Source organism: Sphaeramia orbicularis, chromosome 14 (assembly GCF_902148855.1).
Source record: "Sphaeramia orbicularis chromosome 14, fSphaOr1.1, whole genome shotgun sequence".
Classification (NCBI taxonomy): domain Eukaryota; kingdom Metazoa; phylum Chordata; class Actinopteri; order Kurtiformes; family Apogonidae; genus Sphaeramia; species Sphaeramia orbicularis.
The window spans coordinates 14,973,752-14,997,974 of NC_043970.1; the positions used below are offsets into that span (position 1 = coordinate 14,973,752).

Genomic DNA, 24,223 nt, shown 5'->3' on the forward strand with positions numbered 1-24,223 from the left:
TGTTCTACTGTTACCACTAGGTGTTCTCTACTCTTTAATGTTAACGCAGATGAAGAGCAAGCAAGCCAGGAAAGCTGAGCGCCTTTCTCGCTCCTTTATTCCAGTCCTAGACAGTTTAGGAGTGAAAAATCCCAGTCAGAACAACAAAGCGGACATGAGTTTTATGGTGGGACTAACTAAATCCATGTGGGCAGTTTAGCAGAATGCTTTGTTTTCATATGCAAATGAGGGTGGTTAACAGCCGTGAAAGGTCTTATCCTTTACATCTGCAAATTAGTGTCATTAACAGCCGTGACTAGCCTTATGAACATGCTAATACACAGTGCTAATACATGGCTACATTACAGACTTAAGCTAGCAAATTCCATAGGAATGAATGACAAGGTAGCAACACACATTTGCACAAAAGCATGTCTTAAGGAGCTTCTTAAACTTCCAAGAGTAAGGACACAACATTTTTAGTCACTAAAAACAGAGAAAATAAAAATAGAAATATTGTCAAATGGGGGGGGAAAAAAAAAAAAGATGGCGGGTCCCGTATCCACCAAATTTCCAGTGGTTGTGAACCACCGGGTCTGTGGACTTAGGACTCCCTGCTGGCAGGCATGGGGCGGACACACTCCGCCATCCTACCAACCTGAGTAGAGCCCGTGGTCCCATGCCTGTCAGTATAAAAGCCCCCGGGGAGTGGGCACATGCGGGCTAGGGTGTCTTCCTCGCCTCCGAATCCCTCCGCTGACTCCCCGTGCTACATGGCCACTCCGTCCACAGACCACACGGCATACTCACGGACAGATATTTATACTACACACTCCAACCGACAACTTTTGTTTGTTTTTTTTTGTCTTTTTTTCTTTCTTTTTTTGCAAAAGTGAAAGGGCTGATAAACACACCCATTAACTTTAATACATGTAATACAATACCCTTTGTACATTAAAACGCCATAATAGCCCAGATACACGCAATGATGTGACGTCATTTCCGCTGAAATGTCAGGATTCCCTTTTACATCCGGTCACCTGACTGCAGTGCATACACTGTGCTATGCTGTTATTCCTTAAATTGTGCTTACCTGTAGTACTTTTTTTCACCCAGTTGGTAAGGGATCAGCTGCTTTTAGCAGCTTCAAGTAGCTCCTTTCTTTTTTGTTTAATGCATCTTTGTTTTGTGAGGCATCTTCACACTAAATAATAAAACAATAAAATATATAAGAAATATGACAAATGCACCCACATACATACCATGCATGTCAAGTTATTTTATTATTCATGAGTGAATGTAAGGGGTGAGTGAGTGGTTGGTGGTGGGCAGATGTGGCTACAACAGTAGCTTGCCACCAATGTGTATGGAATGAATACAAAATCCAATGAAAAGTGTCACTGAGTTTCCAAAAAAGATATATAATACTAATGCTACATCTTCTTCATCATCATTATTATTACCATATTTATTAGCATCATTCAGTATTATCATCATTAGTATTATCATCATTAGTATCATTATCAATATCATGCCAGCTAAATAACAATATTTTCATTTGGAATCTGAGAGAAAATTTGTCAGTAGTTTAGAGAATCAAACAAAAATGTTTATTTTACGTGAATACATACGAATAAATGGTAAAATCAGAGAAAGTAAAAATTTGGTAGTGGTCTCATTTTTTTCCAGAACTGTATACATACACAAAATAAATAGTTTATAATCACCTGATGTCATTCTATATTTTGGTTTATTTTATTAAACTACATAACAGCATTGATTTTTATTATAGCTACAGTACAGACTGAATAGCCTAGTGTCAAACCTAAATACAATACAGATGGATAACATTTGTCTTCCAACTTTTTCAGTCGCTCTGCTGAAGCTTTAAGGGGGGAACCGAGGATGTGGTCCATGGACACGCTGGAGAGCACCTCCACCATGCTCCCTCAAGAGTGGACGGGCACAAATACCCAAGACCGGTCTTAACTAACTTCTACTGTTACTGTTACCCTGAAATAAATTCATTTCTTTCAGCGTGCCAAATAGACTATGCTTCTGTTTATTACAAATCATAGTCTGATCCTAAACTTTCCAGTATTATTCAGTATTATCTACTGTCACTGAGTATGTACTCGACATCCAGTTGTATTTCAGTAACATTTCTGAATAATGCTCTGGGACATCCTCTCAATGTCTTATGTGGACCAAATTTGAATGTCATTTATATTAATGACATTTGTGGACAAGAGTTTCACAATTTTATACAAAAATAAAAGAAAACAGTCCACCACAAAGGACATTCCATAAAAATTTAAACTGCATCTGAAAAAAACTGTTGCATCATGAAGTTTCCAATATAGGCACTTATTTAATTAAAAAGAAAAAAGCTTGTACTTTGCTGACATTTCCTGGGTCTTAGGAGGTTAAGACACCATGTACACCATTAAATGACTAACTGATAGGTTAGATATAGTCACATAATTTGAGCTATTGAAAGAGTGGAATTTTTGCTTCCGTTTGTCTATTTTTCTTAGCCATGGCTGAATATTGTAAAAAGTTCATTAACCTATAAACACCCAAACATCCATCACCGACCAAACCATCTACTGATCTAAACTGTTTACTAACTGTTGATACATTAATGCTATCAAGACATGTAAATAATTGGTGTAAAATACAGTTCTTCATCTTTTCATGGTGTCATGCCTGCCACCAGACAATAGTCTGGTTTTATCTGTCTTGTGTGTCGTTTCCTGTTTAATATTGTTAAGTTTCCCTCGTGTGTCATGTCTGGTGTCTTTGCTTCCTGTCCCTGATTGTGTCCACCTGTGTGATTACTTGACTCCGCCCTAATTTGTTCCACCTGTGTCTCGTTGTCTTCCCTCCCTTTTGTGTATTTAAGCCCTGTCTTTCCCCTTGTTTGTTGTCAGTTTGTATTTTCCTAGTGAGATACTTACCAGCGTTTTTGGATCCTGTCTGTCAGTCTGCCTACCTGTGTTTGACCTGGTTTGCCATCTCTGTTTTGCCTGTTGCCTAATCCCTGTCGGTTCTTCAGCCTCATTCTGACCTCATGTGTTTGACCTCTTCGCCTGATTTTTATGGTACGTGAGCTAGCCTGATCCCTATGTCCTATCGCCTGTCTGATTGCCTATCCGTGTATGACCTGGTTCTGCCACTGACGTCCCTCTGCTTCTCCCTAGTTGGGGTTCCGACGTGTTCTACCGATCTGGACGGTGGGTTTTCGTCTCCGGTCCGGTGTACTAACCCTGAGAAGAACCCAGTGACCATTATCCTCAAGATTTTGTTCATTATCATTATCACTGAACTGTCAGTGAGCTTGGTGTTAAATAAACATTGTGAACTTTTATGTCTGTCTCTGGGTCGTGCATGTGGGTTCAGTTTACGTACTCTGAGCATTACACATGGTCATCAGATATGACCCATTTGGATGTTCAGAGGCTCTGTAGTTACTGTGGAAACGCCGTCATCTTCTACAACATCGATTCACTAGTAAAACCATGACGCTGGATGGAGACACTTGTTTTATGTTCAGTTAATGATATATTTTACTGAAAAAGTCACTTTTTCTTCAGTTTTCTCTGTTTTTGATGTAGTAACCATCAACTCTAATCTGAGCTTTTATAAACATCTACATGACCAGTAAATTAAATATTGGAAAATACCTGATTTACACTGATAAAATACAGAAGATAATATTATAAATTAATGGTGATAAATCACTTAGGAAAGGTTAGATATAGAGAAAATGTCATTTGAGAACTGACGTAAAAGTAGTGCTGGGTCTTTATGGGTTAATAGGTTTTGGCCCTGTTCAGCAGGTTTTAATGCTAATATAGATACAAAAAGGACCACTTGTATTATAATGTCAATTACTGATGTTTTTGTTTACCCCCAGGTCGTGCTATCTGCAGTGCAACAAAATCAACTGGCGTCCTTACAGAGAAAAGGATGTGTACATCTCAGGAGCAGACTTCTTTATTTGAACCTTATTTGTCTTGTCCAGCTGTTAATGACTGTTATACATCTTGTGTTGCTTACAATACATTTACATTTAGATAATACATAACCAGTCTTTCAAGATCTCAATTATGTGTGGATTCATACTTTGAGTTAATGAACATGGTGGTTCTTGTGTGGGGCTGTTTTGGAGCGGCTGCTGCTCTGGTAGAGGTGCTGCGGGGTAGCTGTTGCTCTAGGACGGGGGTGTATGCCTCTGGGAGGGGAAAAATCTGAGTATACCCACTAGAATAAACTAGACTTACACCACTGGAGTGAACGTTGTGTTGAAGGTAAGTAGTTATATTTGGATTATGTGAATTACCTTTTATTTAAAGGTGCGGGAGACTTTCATGACCAATTTTTCATCAGATCTGTAAAACCTCAGTCATATCCTCAGTATCATGAATGTGTAAGTCTTTGTGTGATTACTCACCTGAATCTCTTGCATTACAGTGAACAATTTCTTAGTGCCATCCACTATAAACAAACCGTGTGTTTACAAACCGACCCGGGAGGTCACTCGGGCATCTTCGGAATTTTGTCACGACGTGCATTGTGGGAAACGGAGGTTCACGCAGACACCTGACAGCGGCAGCAGCAGCGCAACCATATGGTGTCATATGGATGGAACAAGCACAGAAACGGCTGGAGGAATATGCATAGAGGAAAGGGAGCTCATGCCGTTTCTGATCTTGTCTATTCCAGCTGTAAGGTGGCTACGCGAGCCTTTGCTTCCCACAATGAGGTTTTACAGATTTGATGAAAAATTGGTGATGAAAGTCTTCCGCACCTTTAATGTTTGTGTAACCCACATGGTTACTACAGGGTGTCCCATAAGTCTCCATACATAGGAAAAATAAACGTTTCTTGACATAAACCATTTTTATTTATATAATATGCTCTATATGACTGCCATTTTGTTGGGAACACATTTCAATGCGTATCCTCCACTGCTGAAGAACTATAAAGAAGAAATATAAAGAAATACATGTTAAAACCATATGTATTATGTCTCCTATGTATGGAGACTTATGGGACACCCTGTAGACCCACTTCTGTGATTTTAAATGTAGTTACCACTGCTCTGCCACTAGGTGGCACACTAACTTTATGCTCATTACCATGATCAAGCAGCGCGTGCACAATCTGAGCTGAGCCACTGACCAGAGTACCCACAGAAAAAAAGCTGACAAGCCCTGGTGAGAAAATATGGTGTAGAAGCCGCAACAGGATTAGAAATCCCTTTGACTCATATAACTAACCGGTGGCTTGCTTGTTAGGAACGAGATATGTGTGTTATAGTGATGAGAGGAGCTGCTTCATGTTCTGAGCCCTCTGTCTGAACTCCGGTAAGCTACATGCTAAAGGCTAGGCCTCGAAGTTAGCTTATTTTTGTGAACTGTCATGAAAAAAGGATTTCATTGTGATGATTTCATGAAACCAGTCGGAGTCACTGATGTGTTTGTGGGTGTTTGGGTTTACCGTGGTATTATCTGTATCATTGAATACTGTGTAAATTGAATGCTAAAAGATTGTTCACTACCTTAGCCCAACGCTAATGCTAATCGCCAGTGTCTTCCGCCACTGTGGTAGCTCAGATATTAAGTATAGCATTCGATAGGGGAGCTAACAAAGGTGCTAGCTTGTCATTACTTTGTTCAGTGTGGGAGACAGAGATGGTACGTGATCCACACATCCGTTAATATGGTACTAGTTTGTGATTAAAAAAAGTTCCCTGATGAATGTAATGTACCAAATGTGATTTGTTTGATTGATGTAATTAAAAAAAACAGTTGTAGGTTTAAAATGAAGATAATAATGATTTAATACAGGTGATCTAAAGTTAAAAACATGTTAAAAAAGAGATGTAAGCTGTGATTCTAAAGATAAATGCTGATGTTTAAATGATCAATATTGATTAAAAGAGCTAAATGGCACTTACCAAGATAAACAAGTTAATTTATGTTAAAAGATGTCAATTTACATAAAGAACTATATCATGTTAAAATGCTGTAAATGTTTTCCATTTCATTTACAATAATTGACATAAGGTGTATCCAGCAATTGGGTATATAATGGAGAAGTTCAGAGTTAAAGTAGAATGACATGTTGAGAGACAATAGTAATTGTGATGTTTTCTGCACTACATGTGTAGAGTGGTTTTTCTGTTGGATAGAAATTGAGTCTGAACCCTGAGCACTTCAGTGGCGAGCCAGGAGAACAGAACAGGCCGGGCAGAAACACGTTGTGGCCACGTGCGGAATCCACCTCGAGAAGAACCTTTACTCACTCCACCCATGAACACAAATAAGAACACTCAAAACCTACACGGGTAGTAGAACGAACATATACAACTCTGGAAAAAATTAAGAGACCACTGCAGTTTCCTGTGAAATCAGCATGTCTGCGTGTATGACAGCCATTCCATTCCTGTGTCTGTTGAATTCCAACACAAGAGCACCTTATTCTACTTAATAAGCACCTGGTCCATGTCTTATTTAAAGCTATACTGTACGATGTGGCATTTTTACACCTTTCTTTTGTCATCTTAAAATGCTCCTAATGAGCATGTGTCAAACTAAAATGTGAAAGAAACCCACCAGGTATTGAAACTCAAAAATGTTTAATTCTCATATATTGCTCATATTTCTGATAAAATTCTAGCCAATCATTTTATTCGGTCCAAATGAAATAATTGGCTGAGCCTCCTGTCAGTCATTTATTACCGCTGTCCCGCATCCGATCCATTACCGCCGTTTCACATCTGATATGGGTATGTCTGGATCTGACGCTTCATTCGCACTGTTCCTCCTGTCACTGACAACAGTCTTCGGTTTAGGATGTGAATGGATAGAACTCAAATACACATGAAGGGAAAAAAATTCATGAACAGAAACAACAACTAAGGGGAACAAACAGGAGTCCAGTGAATGAAGGATGGAGATACAGTCCGGGAGTCTGGTGTACTTGACTCCACAGACAGGTCTGCACAAAGCTCAGCTTTTATGACTGCGGGACTCATACACGTACATGTACATGGTGTCACACAATATAGGATTATGTAGGATGATAAATGCATGGACTAGAAACCTCAAAAGTCCACAGAAAATTTGTGGAGGCCGCGCGTTCACAGTGCGCGCACACATCGCCTGGGCACCTCATCTCCCAGCTGATGAGGTGCAGTGAAGACACTGACCCAGCGCTGCACAGACCAGACCTTTAAATACAGGGTCTACTGATGAAACAGGAGCCGCGGCAGGTGGATGATGTATCTCATTGCTGAGGGAGGGGTCTGTGGACATGCCAAAGCGGACCGGACCTCCGCCTCCACCTCTGCTTCCACTGCGCATATCAGGTGTGAGGAGGAGAGCGTCAGTGCTCAGGCAGGGGGAAGCGGGCGGGGCTTTGGAGGGAGGCGGATTGTTCATGTTCAGATTTTTACTAAGTGCTGTGAGGAATGCCACATCAGTAGGTATAGCTTTAAGAGGGAGAAGTATAAAAAAACACTACTGTGGCCATCACTATCTTCTTACAGTAGGCAAAAACAGTGCTATTAGTATCACAAAAGTAACTGGAATCTAAAAATAACTATTGAAAACTACTGGACTTGGACTTGGAACTTTGCAGAGCTTCTTGAATTTCTATGCCGGGAGCTGCATAAAGTCATCCAACAGCAATTGTGGAGAGACGAGACACGTGAAGGCTGTCATTGAAAATCGGGGTTATTCCATCAAATATTGACGTGTGAACTTTAGTTCAACATTGAGTTACAACATTAGTATTGTGTTGTTTAGAAATGAATATGAACTGGTTTTGTTTGCATTACTTGAGGTTTGAAAATATCTGCATCTTTTTGTTCTTTTGACGATGTGTCATGTTCTGCAAATACATGCCCTAAATAACAATATTTTTATTTAGAATTTGGGAGAAATGTTGTCAGTAGTTTAGAGAATGAAACAAAAACGTTCATTTTACGCAAACACATAACTATAAATGGCAAAATCAGAGAAAGTGATAATTTTGCAGTGGTCTCATTTTTTTTCCAGAACTGTACACACACACACACACACACACACACACACACACACACACACCCAACACAGAATTGAACTTCATCTTCTCATATAGAAGAAAGAACATTTTCATGGAACTTTTATCTTTAGTTTTATTTGAAAGAGCTCTGTTTTGTTTTTTCCTTAATTCCATGCACTGCAAAATAATAATTGCTTTGGGAGGCAAAAATTGATCACTATTCAACTTCCAGTCAGTCCAACTTTGTGATCCAAGGGGAATTGTGGTTTGCTTTTTTTCCATTAAAAGTGCAGGAGACTTCAGTGACCAATTTTTCAACAAATCTGTCAAACCTCAGTCATAGCTTCAGTATCACGAATATCTAAGTCTTTCTGTGACTACTCACCTGAATCTCTTGCATTACAGTGAACAATTTCAAAGTGTCATCCACCATAAACAAACCATATGTTTACGGAGTCAGGAGGTCACTCGGGCATCTTGGGAATTTTGTCGCGACATGCATTGTGTGAAGTGAAGGCTCGCGCTGACAGCGGCAGCGTGACCATATATTATATGGATGAAACAAACACGACGCAGAAACGGCTGAAACGCAGAAATGGCTGGAGGAATATGCAGAGGGAAGGGAGCTCCTTCCGTTCCCACGCCATGTCTGTAGCAGCTGCCGCTGCCAGACAGCGGAGCGAACCGGCATTTCCCACAATGCACGTCGCAACAAAATTCCCAAGATGCCCGAGTTATCTTCCGACTCTGTAAACATATGGTTTGTTTATGGTGGATGACACTTCGAAATTGTTCACCGTAATGCAAGAGATTCAGGTAAGTAATCACAGAAAGACTTATAGATTCGTGATACCTAGACTATGACTGGGGTTTTACAGATTTGATGAAAAATTGGTCACTAAAGTCTCCCACACCTTTAAGGTTAAAGGCACCACATTCAGTGTTTTGTAACGTTCACCTTCTCCCTCCTTTTAATAATGAGTTCATGTCATATTGCCTTGCTAAGTTGCCTGAGAAGATCTGTAGCTCACAGGGTTGAATTCTATATATGCTGAATTTTATTTCATCCTTTTCAATTTTTCACTTAGAAAATGTAAAACTATGAACAAATTCTACATTTATATATTACAAAATGTCCCCTGTACTGTACATGATGATTTTAATATCTATTAAGGCTCTTCTGAGGCAAGGTCTGTTATTACCTCTGCTAAGGAGGTTATGGGGGGGGCGGCACAGCTTAAAGGAGACCTAATATGCTTTTCGGACATATACATATGTTTAAAATGGTGGGTACTTGTTCTACAGGACATAGGTGTCATATAGGCATTTGTGAAGCCCAGTGTTTCAGAGCCAAGCAAGAAAGACACAGAATGGAGGAGTGCACAGACAGCTCATAGGCCATAGTTATAGAGTCTTTTATTGATCAGAACTTTCAATAGTGTCCCACTGTGGTCCAATATCATTTTAAAAGCCTCTGAAATGAGCATATTAGGGCTCCTAACAGATAACAGATCATTTCTGTTAGAGGACAAATGTAGGTCTCAGATTAATTGTGGCAGCCATATTAGTTTGAATGTAAAGGTAAACTCCACGTGTACTGGGAAGAAGATCAGCTGCCTCAGGGGCTCGGTTAAAAAGATACTAAAATATGAAAAAATAAATAGTTTATAATCACCTGATGTCATTCTATATTTTAGTTTGTTTTATTAAGCTACATAACAGCATTGATTTTTATTATAGCTACAGTACAGACTGAATAGCCTAGTGTCGAATCTAAATACAATACAGATGGATAACATTTGTCTTCCAACTTTTTCAGTCGCTCTGCTGAAGCTTTAAGGAGGGAACCGAGGATGTGGTCCATGGACACGCCGGAGAGCACCTCCAGCATGCTCCCTCAAGAGTGGACGGGCACAAATACCCAAGACCGGTCTTAACTTCCTTCTACTGTTACTGTTACCCTGAAATAAATTCATTTCTTTCAGCGTGCCAAATAGACTATGCTTCTGTTTATTACAAATCATAGACTGATCCTAAACTTTCCAGTATTATTCAGTATTATCTACTGTCACTGAGTATGTACTCGACATCCAGTTGTATTTCAGTAACATTTCTGAATGATGCTCTTTTTAAGGAATAATGTGAATGTCAAACTGTGATTGTGATTAGAGCAGGACGTCTGTTTAAGGTTTAATTATGTTTCAAGAATGGCATGGACATCCTTTCAATGTCTTATGTGGACCAAATGTGAACGTCATTTATATCATACAAGATTATTGAAAATTTTGACCAAATGACTATGTATGAAAATGTTAAATACAGCATTCAAAATATATTTTAATAATGGTATTGTATGCTCTCACAGTGCAAGACCATTATTAAACTGTATTTTGAATGCTGTATCAAACATTTTCCCACATATTAATTCGGTCAATTAATTTGGTCACATTTTAAATAATCTTGTGTATATCAGTGACATTTAGATTTGGTCCATGTAAGACATCAAGAGGATGTCCACACTGACCATTTATGAGTCATATTTGAAATTTACACACACGTCCTGTCTGATGTGCAGAATTCTGCTCCCTGCTGAAAACTGCATTCCCAGCAGCAGGTGATGGAGTTGTTGGCTGTATCTGGTTTTTTTTTTTTTTTTTTTTTGTGTTATAGATTGTGTGTGTTGTGTATTTAAGATTAAACTTTTTAAAGTTTTATATACTGTACAGCTTGCACATTCTTTAACATTAAACAGATACAAAACTGCAATATTGTCCTCTCCTCCACGCTGGGAAGGAGGTCAAAGGAGCCAGCAGGCGGAGGAAGGTGTCGGACGCCAGTATTGGATCCGACGAGCTGTCCAAGGACTCCGGCTGCACCCCAGGTTAGCTGTCCCTCACCCACAGCAGCTCCCAGTTGTCGGACTGGGCCTCTGAGGAGAACCAACCGTCCACGGATGCGGTGAGCAGCGACACAGTCCCGGAGCGGCCGGGGCTGGAAAAGCTCCTCAGAGACCGAACCGGACCACCCCCCGGACTGTCCTCCGTGGACAAGGACCGACTGTCCCTGGGCATAGAGGCCGGGGAGGGCCTTCCAGAAGCTCGGCTTCATGCCATGGGTGAAAATGGCATATAGTGGGGCTGTTCTTCACCGCTCCTCGCCGGGGGAAATGCTGCCCTCCACGTCCAGGGACAGCCGGCGTTGTGCCAAAGAACATATCCCCTCTGAGAAGTGTTTCCCCTGGCCACGGGAGTGGAATTTACATTTATCTCACAATTAAGACTTTTTGTCTCATAATTGTGGCTGTTTATCACATAATTCTAACTTTTTATGTCATATTTTCAACTTCTTATCTCATAATTATGACTTTTTAATCTGAGTTCCAATTTTTATCATAACTTCAGTGTTGCATCATAATTTCAAATTTTATCTCATAATTATAACTTCTTTTCTCATATTTTCAACTTTTAATCATAATTATGGCTTTTTTTAATTTATTTTTTAAATCTCATTTTGACTTTTTAATCTTATAATTATGACTTTTTATGTCATAATTATGACTTACCATAGGGTTGTTGTTTTTTTCAGTGGCAGAAACAGGCTTCCTATGTCTGTATTTCCGCCACCGAAAAAAAAAAAAAAATCCGCATGGAAAGTCACAATTATGAGATTAAAAGTTGAAACTAGAAAAGCACTGGAGAGCGCAGACCTCCGCCAAGGCAGATCAGTGCCCCCCCACCAAAAAAAAGGTAATCATTCGTTCCTTGCGCCAGTATCAACATTTCCTGAAATTTTCATCCAAATCCGTCCATAACTTTTTGAGTTTTCTTGCACACAGACAGACAAACCAACGCCGGGAAAAACATAACCTCCTTGGCGGAGGTCATTCTGCTCCCGTGGCCAGGGGAAACACTTACCAGCGGACCCGTACCTCGGCACAACACCGGTCCTTGTGTGCAGAGAAGCCCAGCTCTATGAAGGTATGGGTACTGCGCATGAACCAAAAACAGGGGCAGACAGACTAAGGCATGCGCAGTACAACTGGCACTGAAGCAGCGCTTTACAATAGTCAGAAACTGTTTATGTTTAAATAGAAATATAGACCAGCATGAAAACTCTACATTGGAATTCTACTGTTGCCAGGTTACGGAGTACATATATTCAGACTGGGCAGCTATTAACCGTCACTTTTCGAACTCTTCTTGAGCGAGAAAAGCGCGTATCTGATCCCAGCGACAGATATTTGAGCAAACCCCATCCAAACTACCATAAACCAGCGAGTGAAGAAGAAGGAGAACACCTGAGGACTGCCAGTCAACTGAAGGAAGAAAGAAGACCAGCAAGGACCAGGACAAAGACCACCGGAGCACAAGCCCGGCCAGGCCTTTGCGCCAGGAGGGTAAGAATCATTTTCAACTGATCATTTCATGTAAATACCACTTAGAGCAGGACTAAAACATGAAAACCAATGGAAACCTGGTCAGATTGTTGCATTACTGAAGCCCTATCATGCAGGTTAAGCCGCTTCTTTCAGCCAGTGAGTATCAGTTTGAAAAATGCACTTTGTTCTGAGAGTTAATGAGGAATTTTCAAGGACAACCAAAACAGTGGTGCTGCTAAGTGTGTGAACAGCTGATGGCATGTAGCCGGCTCCGTGTAATACAGTCTGATGTGTTAGCATTAGCATCTACAGGGCCAGTCAGTGGCATAGGTCATATAGGCCTGTCTGGTTTACTGTTGTTCTGCTGGTTTAGATATATGTTTCTGTCTGGTTTACTGTTCGTTTAGCTGGTTTAGATAATGTTTTTTTTTAATCTGGTTTATTGTTGTTGAGCTGGTCTATATATGTTTCTGTCTGGTTTACTGTTCGTTTTGCTGGTTTAGATAATGTTTTTGTCTGGTTTATTGTTGTTGAGTTGGTTTATATATGTTTCTGTCTGGTTTACTGTTGTTCAGCAGGTTTAGCTAAACTGAACATCACAAGAAACTGATCACATATTCTATGGGCTGCCATTTCACACCATTTTATTAATTATGAAAACAAATTCTTTCTTGTTCTTAAAAAAATTTAATTAACAAACAAAATACAACAAACAACAAAACAGTAGATGAGTATCCAGAGGATAATGTAAAATATGACAAAGCGTTGTTCAACCAAGTTTACATTTAGCAACAAGCAACAGTATTAATCCACAGCAAGTCAAAGATTGACCAAATGGTCAAAAGGTGCACAGCCTGTGTTAGGGCTCAGGGAGGACATACCCAGTACTGAGGACATTGATCTGGGCCATTTGGTCAATCTTTCACTTGCTGTGGATTAATACTGTTGCTTGTTGCTAAATGTGAACTTGGTTGAACTACCCTTTGTCATATTTTACATTATCCTCTGGCTGCTCATCCACTGTTTTGTTGTTTGTTGTATTTTGTTTGTGAGTTAAATGTTTTTTAAGAACAAGAAAGAATTTGTTTTCATATTAATAAAATGGTGTGAAATGACATCACATAGAATATGTGATAAGTTTCTTTTGGTGTTCAGTTTATATGTTTCTATCTGATTGACTGTTTCTGAGCTGGTGTTTATGTGTTTCTATCTGGTTTCCTTTTTTTCAGCAGGTTTCGATATATGTTTCATTCTGGTTTGCTGTTGTTGAGCTGGTTTATATGTGTTTTTATCTGGTTTACTGTTCATTTAGCTGGTTTAGATAATGTTTTTGTCTGGTTTATTGTTGTTGAGCTGGTTTATATGTGTTTCTGACTGGTTTACTGTTTTTCAGCTGGTTTAGATAAACTGAACATCAAAACTTGTAGGTAGGTGACTTGTAGAAGACTTGTAGCTAGGTGCAATGTGCCCATGAAAGTTATGTTGTTCCACATTGCATTTTTATGTCCAACTTATTTATTCCACTCTGGTTGCTGGCCCTAAAGTTTGGAATTGTGTCCCCCCTGAACATTAGAGCTGCTACTTCTGTTGAGAGTTTCAAATTGCTGCTTACAACTGACTTTTTTGCAGTGGCTTTTAATATGAGCTTAGCTGGACATTTTACTGTTATCTTAGAGTTTAAAATGATTGTCTTACTGTTTATTTGTATTGTTTTCATATTTTAACACATGAAGCGTGTGTCAGGAATGTTTTGTTCTATTTATTGTCTTTTACTTACATTCTGTTGTAATCTTTTACTCTATTATGAATTATTGACACTGTATTCAACACATAAGACCAAACAAATCACTCTGCCCTGATTAATATCAGAATTACTAATTACTAACTCTGCCTTTTTTTCCACCCCTCAGCTTCCAGAGATGAGCAGCAGTCCTCCACCGCCTGAGGCTCCCCTCCACCTCAGGGGTCCCCCAAGTGGCCAGAGCAGGGGGCTATCCCCCCACCCTCCGTCTCTGACTGTCCAGGGAACCCCGATTGGTTGGAGCAGAGGGCCACCCCCCCGTCCCCGTCCTCCAGCTGTCCGGGGACCCCAAACTGGCCAGAGCAGAGGGCCTGGCCAAAGCGGAGGGCCACACCCCCGTCCCCCCCTTCCGGCTGTACGGGGACCTCCAACTAGCCGAAGCAGAGGGCCGCACCCCTGCCCTCCTCCTCCAGCTGTCCGGGGACCCCCGACTGGCAGGAGCAGAGGGCCACACCCCCGTCCAGCGCCTCTGGCTGTACGGGAACCTCCGACTTGTCAAAGCGGAGGACCGCACCCCTGCCCCCGTCCTCCGGCTGTCCGCAGACCCCCAACTGGCCAGAGCAGAGGGCCACACCCCCGCCCCCCACCTCCAGCTGTACAGGGGCCTCCAAATAGCCGGAGGGGAGGGCCACCCCCTCGCCCCCGTCCCCCAGCTGTCCGGGGACGCCGAACTGGTCGGAGCGGAGGGCCTGGCCAGAGAGGAGGGGCACACCCCCGCCCTCCACCTCCAGCTATCCAGGGATCACCAACTGGCCAGAGCGGAGGGCCTGGCCGGAGTGGAGGGCCCCTCCCCCGCCCTCTGCCTCCGCCTGTCAGACCCTCCCGACTTCCCCGGCTGTCCGGAGTGGCAGCCCCCTGCCCTCCGGCTGTCCAGGGACCTCCAACTAGCCGAAGTGGAGGGCCACTCTCTCACCCCCCAGCTGTCCACGAACCCCTGGCGGGCCAGAGTGGAGGGCCACGCCCCCGCCCACCGGCTGTCCGGGGACCCTCGACTGGCCGTAATGGAGGGCCTGGCCAGAGCGGAGGGCCCCTCCCCCGCCCCCCGGCTGTCCAGGGACCCCTGACGGGCCAGAGTGGACGGCCACGCCCCCGCCCTCCGTGCCCAACTGTTCGGAGGGGAGTGGCAGTCCCTTGCCCTCCACGTCCAGATATCCGGCCCTCCCGACTGCCCCCGGTGCCCCGATTTTCTCAAATGGGTGGCTACTACCCTCCACGCCCTGTGTTGAGAGGATGGGAACCCCCCTGCCCTCTTGTGCCTGTCCGACTGTCTCGACTGCCCGGACTGCGCGCAGTGCCCAGAGTGTCCGGACGGGCAACACGCTGTCCTCCACGTTTGATGATACAGAGTGGAGTGACAGCCCCGTGCCCTCTGCGTCCGACACACTGTAGAGGAGTCGCAGCACCCTGTCCTCCGCGTCTGTGTAACCGGAGGGCAGTGGCACCCCCTCGCCCTCCGCCATTGGCTGTCCGACTGCCCCGACTGCCCCCAGTGCCCCAACTGGCCAGTTTTAAGCAGAGGCGGAGAGTTGCCATCAACCAGCCAGAGCGCAGGACCATCCCCCCACCTTTCACCTCCGGCTGACCAGGGGCCCCGACCTCGCTGGAGCAGAGGTCCACCCCCCACCCTCCGCCTCCGGTGTTCCGGGTAACCCTTCTCTCACCTCTCTCTCCATCTCTCCCTCTCTTTCTTCTCCCCTCTCTTTCTCTCTCCCTCTCTCTGTCTCTCTTTGTCTCTCCCTCTCTCCTCCCCTCTCTGTTTCTGTAACTTTCTCTCTCTGTGTCTCTCCCTCTCACTCTCCCTCTTCTCTCTCTCCCTCTCTCTCCCGCTCTCTCTCCCTCCCTCTCTCTCCTTCTCTCTCTCTCTCTTCCTCCCTTTCTCTCTTTCTCTCTCGTCTTTCTCTCTTTCTTTCCCCCTCACTTTGTCTGTCTCTCCCTCTCTCTTTCTGTCTCTCTCCCCCTCTCTCTCCCTCTCTCTCTCTGACCCCCTCCTCCTGTATCTCTCTCTTTCTGTCCCCCTCCCCACCCTACTCTGTCTCTCCCTCTCTCTCTCTGTCTCTCCCACTCTCCTTTTCACTCTGTCTCTCCTCTCTCACCCTCTCTCTCCCTCCCTCTCTCTCCTTCTCTCTTCCTCCCTCTCTCTCTTTCTTTCTCCTTTTTCCCCTCTCTTTCTCTCTCCATTTCTCTCTCTTTCTCTCCCCCTCACTTTCTTTCTCTCCCTCTCTCTCTCTGACCCCCTCCTCCTGTATCTCTCTCTCTCTTTCTGTCCCCCTCCCCACCCTACTCTGTCCCCCTGTCTCTCCCTCTCTCTCTCTGTCTCTCCCACTCTCCTTCTCACTCTGTCTCTCCTCTCTCACCCTCTCTCTCCCTCCCTCTCTCTCTTTCTTTCTCCTCTTTCCCTCTCTTTCTCTCTCCATTTCTCTCTCTCTCTTTCTCTCCCCCTCACTTTCTTTCTCTCCCTCTCTCTTTCTGTCTCTCTCCCCCTCTCTCTCCCTCTCTCTCTGACCCCCTCCTCCTGTATCTCTCTCTCTCTTTCTGTCCCCCTCCTCACCCTACTCTGTCCCCCGTCTCTCCCTCTCTCTCTCTGTCTCTCCCATTCTCCTTCTCACTCTGTCTCTCCTCTCTCACCCTCTCTCTCCTTCTCTCTTCTTCCCTCTCTCTCTTTCTTTCTCCTCTCTCCCTCTCTTTCTCTCTCCATTTCTCTCTCTTTCTCTCCCCTCTCACTCTTTCTCTGTCTCTCCCTCTCTCTCTCTGTCTCTCCCACTCTCCTTTTCACTCTGTCTCTCCTCTCTCACCCTCTCTCTCCCTCCCTCTCTCTCTTTCTTTCTCCTCTTTCCCTCTCTTTCTCTCTCCATTTCTCTCTCTCTCTTTCTCTCCCCCTCACTTTCTTTCTCTCCCTCTCTCTTTCTGTCTCTCTCCCCCTCTCTCTCCCTCTCTCTCTGACCCCCTCCTCCTGTATCTCTCTCTCTCTTTCTGTCCCCCTCCTCACCCTACTCTGTCCCCCGTCTCTCCCTCTCTCTCTCTGTCTCTCCCATTCTCCTTCTCACTCTGTCTCTCCTCTCTCACCCTCTCTCTCCTTCTCTCTTCTTCCCTCTCTCTCTTTCTTTCTCCTCTCTCCCTCTCTTTCTCTCTCCATTTCTCTCTCTTTCTCTCCCCTCTCACTCTTTCTCTGTCTCTCCCTCTCTCTTTCTGTCCCTCTCCCCCTCTTTCTCTCTCTCTCTTTCTCTGACTCCCCTCTCCCTCCTGTCTCTCCCTCTCTCTGTCTGTCTCTCCCTTGCCCCCCCCCCCATCTCTCCCTCTCTCTCCCCTCTTTGTCCCTCTCTCTCCCTCTCTGCCCCCCCCCCCCCCCCCCCCCCAACTGGTCACGGCAGACGACCATCCTCCAGGAGTCTGGGTCTGCTCGAGGTTTTTCTTCCACTTAAAAGGGAGTTTTTTTATCTCGCCACAGTCACACAAAGTGTTTGCTCCTGGAGGATTCTGTTGGGTTTCTGTAAATTGGCTTCAGAGTCTGGTTTAGACCAGCTCAAAATTTAAAGTGATTTGATCTGATTTGGTTTGATTCAAATTGATTTGGCTTCAGAGTCTGGTTTAGACCAGCTCAAAATTTACAGTGATTTGATCTGATTTGGTTTGATTTGAATTGATTTGGCTTAAAGCTACAAAAAAGCTTGTACTTTACTGATATTTCCTGGGTCTTAGGAGGTTAAAGCTGTGGGAGACTTTTGTCATCAATTTTTCATCAAATCTGTCAAACCCCAGTCATATCCTCAGTATCACGAATCTGCAAGTCTTTCTGCAATTACTCACCTGAGTCTCTTGCATCACGGTGAACAATTTCGAAGTGCCATCCACCATAAACAAACCATTTGTTTACAATCAGAGCCAGGAGGTAACTCGGGCATCTTTGGAATTTTGTTGCGACGTGCATTGTGGGAAGCGAAGGATCGTGCAACCGCCTAGCAGCGGCAGCGGCCGGGCAACCGCTGAAACGCAGAAACGGCTGGAGGGAAACGGAGCATTTGGAGCTCCGCCTGGCAGCGGCAGCTGCAACAAACACGACAAGGAAACGGTTGGAGCTCCGCTTCCCTCCAGCCAAACCTTCACTTCCCACAATGCATGTTGCGACAAAATTCCAAAGATGCCCGAGTTACCTCCTGCCTCTGAATGTAAACAAATGGTTTGTTTATGGTGGATGGCACTACGAAATTGTTCACCGTGATGCAAGAGATTCGGGTGACTAATCACAGAAAGACTTATGGATTCATGATACTGAGGATGTGACCGGGGTTTGACAGACTTGATGAAAAATTGGTGACGAAAGTCTCCCGCACCTTTAACCTCCTAAGACTGACAAGGAAATGTCAGCAAAGTACAAGCTTTTTTTGTTTTTTATTAAATAATTTAAAAAAAAAACAACCCCCCCCCCCCCCCCCCTGAACTGCCACCTTACCGTGGTGGGGGAGTTTGAGCGCCCGAATGATCCCAGGAGCTATGTTGTTGGGGGCTTTATGCCCCTGGTAGGGTCTCCCATGGCAAACAGGTCCTGGGTGACGGGCCAGACTAAGAGCAGTTCAAAAGCCCCTAGGAAGAATCAAGAAGAAAGGACTGTGATGCTGCCCAGCGTGGCGCAGCCGGGGCCCCACCCTGGAGCCAGGCCCAGGGTTGGGGCTCGAAAGCGAGCGCCTGGTGGCCGGGCCTTTGCCCACGGGGCCCAGCCGGGCCCAGCCAAAGGTGAGACGTGGGCCCATCCTCCGGTGGACTCACCACTCTTCAAGGGAACCATAGGTGCCGGGTGCAATGTGGATTGGGTGGCAGGTGGATTTGTTTTTCTTGATCCCTTATTTGCATGTTTAGTGTGATTGCTCTTATTATTTTTGCTCTGATTTATTCCGTTGCATGTGTTTAGTTTGTTGTCTTTGTTTTGCTGTGTAAAGTCTGTGTTCCAGTTCATAAGTGAAGTGGAGGCCACACCCTGTGGCCACACCCACACCTGGGAGTCAATGAAGGAGAGACTGGACAACTGGTTAAACACACCTGCTGCCAATTAATACAGCAGTGTGGAAACGAAAGTGGGGCACACAAAGGAATAAAAAGACCACAGAAGGAGACACCCAGAGAGCTGTGGATGACGGGCAGAGCTGTGGACGACGGACAGAGCTGCGGATGACGGGCAGAGCTGCGGACGCAGTCGGGTCCATACGGAGCTTGGATGGAGATGCGAACGCAGGAAGTAGGACAGACAGACAGACAGGATCGAGGCACGGACCAGGGAACAGGAGCCAGCGGCAGCGACGAGGAGGAGGCCATCGGTATAAGCTTCTGGATCGACTGACGCAGAAGACGGAGAGCCTCATCCCCTGCCTAAGATAAGACTGATCTCCAGTTTTAACCTCTATGTAGCCTGCTATGTTTTTTTTCATGAATGTTTGAATTATTTTAGTTAGCTCTGCCTCCTTTAAATTTTTAGGGTTTATTGCATTTTTATCTTTTTATGTGATACATTTTATTGCAAACCTTTATTCTCTTGGTTTTAATTCACTGCTCACCCCTTGCTATTGAACCTGTGGTTTTAAGTTCGTCCTAGTCCCTCTACTAGATGGCGTTGTCAGCATTTTTAACAATTTTAGTCAGTTTTGATATTCTTTTAATTCGCCACTCGGCCACATATATACAATGGAAATACTCAAAAAACTGAAAAATATATGGTATGTGATATGTTCTGTTACAGTTATGCTGTCGTTATGTATGATAGTACATTATTCTGTTTCACTACTGATGCTTTTACAAAACAAAAAACTTGACTCATTTGTGGAAGCAACCAAACTGAAAAGCTTAACTGAATTATTCCAAGAGATTATTTGTTTTTAGTTTGTGGTATAACTTAAACAGACTGAAATTCAAGAAATTGTGAACCAAAGAAAATAAATATCTGTGAAGAATCCATCACTGTTACATAACAAATAAGCATTGGCAAGATGAGCAACTCAACGATATAATATATTTAATGTATTTTCAAAGCATGCCGTTTCTTAAATCGTAAATTTTAGGTTTATTTTGTTTTTGCATTATGTTGAAGTCCTTTGAACTCCTTTCTCTACTGCCTTGTAGTTCACTCTGCAGCGGTGCATCATATTCTGTAAGGCCTCTGCATTTCACATAGGTCAATATTTACAAACTCTTCCAGAGAACACTATTTGACCATTGGAATTATAAAGGACGTCATTTATCATATTATTGTTATTTGCACTGTTTCACTCTGATCATTTGTACCCCATTTTGGATCCTTTACTATCAACTGTCAGCTATGATAAAAATGGCCAAATGCACTAGAGCCTGACTAATATGGGATTTTTGGGGCCGATACCGATATTGGGGGCCAAAAAAAGCCGATATCTCTATATACATAGGATATATACTGTACATCAGGGGTGTCCAATCCTGGTCCTCGAGAGCTACTATCCTGTATGTTTTAGATGTATCCCTCTTCCAACACACCGGATTCAAATGATAAGCCTATCATCAAACTCTGCAGAAGCCTGATAACGACCATCAGGTGTGCTGGAAGAGGGAAACATCGAAAACATGCAGTATAGTAGCTCTCGAGGACCAGGATTGGACACCCCTGATGTACATGAACATAAATTCTTATAATACTCAAAATATGATTGAACACAAAGAAGCAGAAGACTACTAAATTAAAATAAGGAACCTTAATTAGTAACACTGTCAACTGTAAACCCACTGATAAACCCACTGATAAATAAGAAACAGCAAACTGTAAACAGAATAATAAATAACAAAAGGCAAACTGTAAACAAAGATAAAAAACAAAAGGCAAACTGTAAACAAAGATAAATAACAAAAGACAAACTAATGCAAACTGTATTTCCGGAATACAATGTAAATAAATATTTAAAAAAATAAAGTTGCTCAAATCTCAAACTGTAAACATGGATAAATTAAAAAAAGGCAAAATTGTGCCTGCATCTTCAGTTAGCCATGCTTTGGCCTGGGCTAGAGTCTCTGATGACAAAGGGCGTTCCTCTTACTGTGGGTCGAGCAGACGTGCGAGTACCACCTGTTTGGATCCCGTCACCTTTACAAACCGCTTCACCAGGCTCTCCAGCATGGTCTTGCGGAGGGTTTGAATTCCTTGACTGGTGGGTTCCTCTGACATGAGCGGCTGCTTCAGCACACTGCTGTTTGGTATAATGCAGGAGGCAGAGGCACCTGCTTTGCTCAGTTCATTGCTGACTTCCTCCAGTGGTGTCAGGGTCTCGAGCAGATTGGCTGCCGCATCCCACTCCTCTGCTGTTGGACACACAAAATGCCCATGGTCACTGGAATAGGTGGTGATGGCTCTTTTTTGCTCCAACATCCTGCTGAGCATGTGCAACATAGAGTTCCATCTGGTTGACACAGCCTGGAGTATTGAATGCCGGGGGACCCCAACCTCCTCTTGGATGGCAGAGAGCCGCTGCTGTGCAACAACCGAGTCGTTGCAATGTGTGGCAATCTTTTTCATTTTGGCCAACATGTGTCTTACCATCCTCTGTGCATTGAGCCCATTGTCGATGCACAGTTGAAGTGTGTGGGCAGTGCAGCTCAGATCAGGAGTCTGTGCCATCCTCATGCCTTTCACAACATTGGCACCACTGTCCCTCAGTACCAAGTGGACATGCTCTGTGTCAATATCCCATTCTGGGAGCATGGTTAGAAAGACCTGGCTGATGTACTCCCCTGTGTGGGACCCTGACGTGGCCTTTACATGAAGTACAAGTTGAATGCTCTTCCAGGGTTGATCTATGAAATGAGCAGTCAAGCTCATGAGTGTTTTGGTGGATCCAGACCAGCAGTCAGTTGTGAAGGAAATGCAGTTTCCAGCGTGGTCCTCTGAGAGAAGTTCTTTGATCTTCCCTACAACTTTTGTGTATATTTCAGACATGAGCTGAGGTGTTTTTAAATACTTTTCACTTTTCATTTGATACCTCTGCTCTGCTTTTGTCAGCAATCTTTTAAATCCAATGCCCTCCACAACTGAATAAGGGAGGATATGTGTTGCAATCATCTCCATGATGAGTTTGTCCATGTCCTTTGACCTCTGGTCATTTGGTGCCCACTTTGTGCCCTTGTCAGATGCTTGCACAGTCGTGCACTGTGCTGGCTGTGGTTTTGGTGCTTTTGCCTGTGCCATTTTAGCCTGTGCATCATCAAATGCCTCTTTGTGATTTTGTTTTAGGTGTTGCCACAAATGTGTGGTATTCTTTGATTTGCAGGTGCTGGAGCCCTGGCTAACTTGCACACTGCATATTTTGCATCTCACACCTGTGGAATCTTTAGTAAAGTGGCTCCACACTTTACTCTTCCGCTCTGCCTGTGAAATGAAAATATATACATTTAATGCATTTTAGTTATCAGCACAGAATTTGATTCTATAGTTAGCCATTTTAAAATAAAAACAAGCGGCTGCATTTCGCTCAAAGTGATAATACATAGGCTAATGTGAGGTGTTTTTAAACCAATACATTATGTGTTTTTAAAAGGCTTATTCACACACAAAAACATCTTGCCAATATCAATTAGTCATATTTACTAGCTAATGAAAAGTTCCATCTGCAGCCACTGGGTATTTGCAAACGGCTCAAAAATAAATGCTGAAGGAAACATTAAAAAGTGAAAAAAAAGTTGTCTACAAACAAAATAAGAAATAATCAAAACATGCATCACGTTATAAGACTTAATACAAGGGACTAAACTACATTTTATGTAACAATGTAGCTGCTTTCAAAACATGCAATACATAAAATTACAACTAAATACATTACTTGGAACCTTTTCAAAATTATTTTAATGAACACATTCACTTATGAATTTATGAGCCCCTGTAAATCCTGCATGACAGTATGAGTGAAGTGGGACGCTGCATAGTAGTCTGATATTAATGATGGACATGGGAGTTAACAGTTGCATATATGTGTATTTCACAAAGATGCAACTTACATAACTTTAAAACGCTGTATAATAGTCTGATATTAGATAATGGTGGACATGTTGATTAACAGTTGCATATGTCTTTGTTTATTTCACCGAGATGCAACTTACACGACGTTAAAACGCTGTCATATGCTCTCTAAAACTTGGGTGAAAAAAACTAGAATGTTCTCTTTGGCCCAGGCAGCATGTTTCCACAAGGATGTTTTTCTCATGGGGCACTAAAGTGTAGTGTTACATTGTTTTACAAAGTCAAAATAAGTGCAGTTTCTTTCGCCGTTTTCTCTCCTTCTCTGCTGCAGCCGAGTGAGTGTGAGATGTGCACTTCACTGGTCTGTGTGTCTGTGTGGGGAGGGGGTGTGGGGTGGGGGCAGGTATTCAGGCAGTGTGCAGCACAGACACAGGAACGGAGCCACAGAATCTCCGCGCAGCAAAAAATTTAAATTAATGTATCGGCTACATATTGACCAATGTTGATTAATCGGTGATAGGCTATAATGGGGCTCTAAAATGCACACATTTTTTAGTTATTTCTCTGTACGTTTTCTGTAAAGTATGGATATTTTTACCAGAGGCAGGTGCCCATATCCATAAAGCATTCCATATTTTCATGCTTAACTCTTTGCAGTTGTAAAAATATCAGATATTTCTTTCAATCCCTCTCAACCGGTCAAGTTAAGACTAGTGAAGATTTACCAATGACATTGTAGATGAACTGGTTAAAACTATAAATTATGTGATATATTAATAACACTGTAATAAACAAATATAAGAAAAGTTTATTTGTAATAGAAGTAAATGTTAAAGTCTATTAAAAGTGCTTATAAATGTCTAATAATCCAACAATAAATATGTTTATGGTGCTATATTCACACTTTTATAGTCTCCTGAACACCTAAGCCTGTTAATAAGTATCTTATAAGGACTAATAATGGTCTGATTACCTAATAACGAAAAGTGAATTAAATCACCTTGACTTAAAGTGTTACATCTTGTTGTGCCGATCTGCAGAAGATGCAAAA

The 24,223-nt window shown here is 43.1% G+C and overlaps 1 pseudogene; it reads right to left on the reverse strand.

Moving 5' to 3' along the window:
- Positions 1-18,166: 18,166 nt before the first annotated feature.
- Positions 18,167-23,800, reverse strand: LOC115433277 (zinc finger BED domain-containing protein 4-like; annotated as a pseudogene).
- Positions 23,801-24,223: the final 423 nt, after the last annotated feature.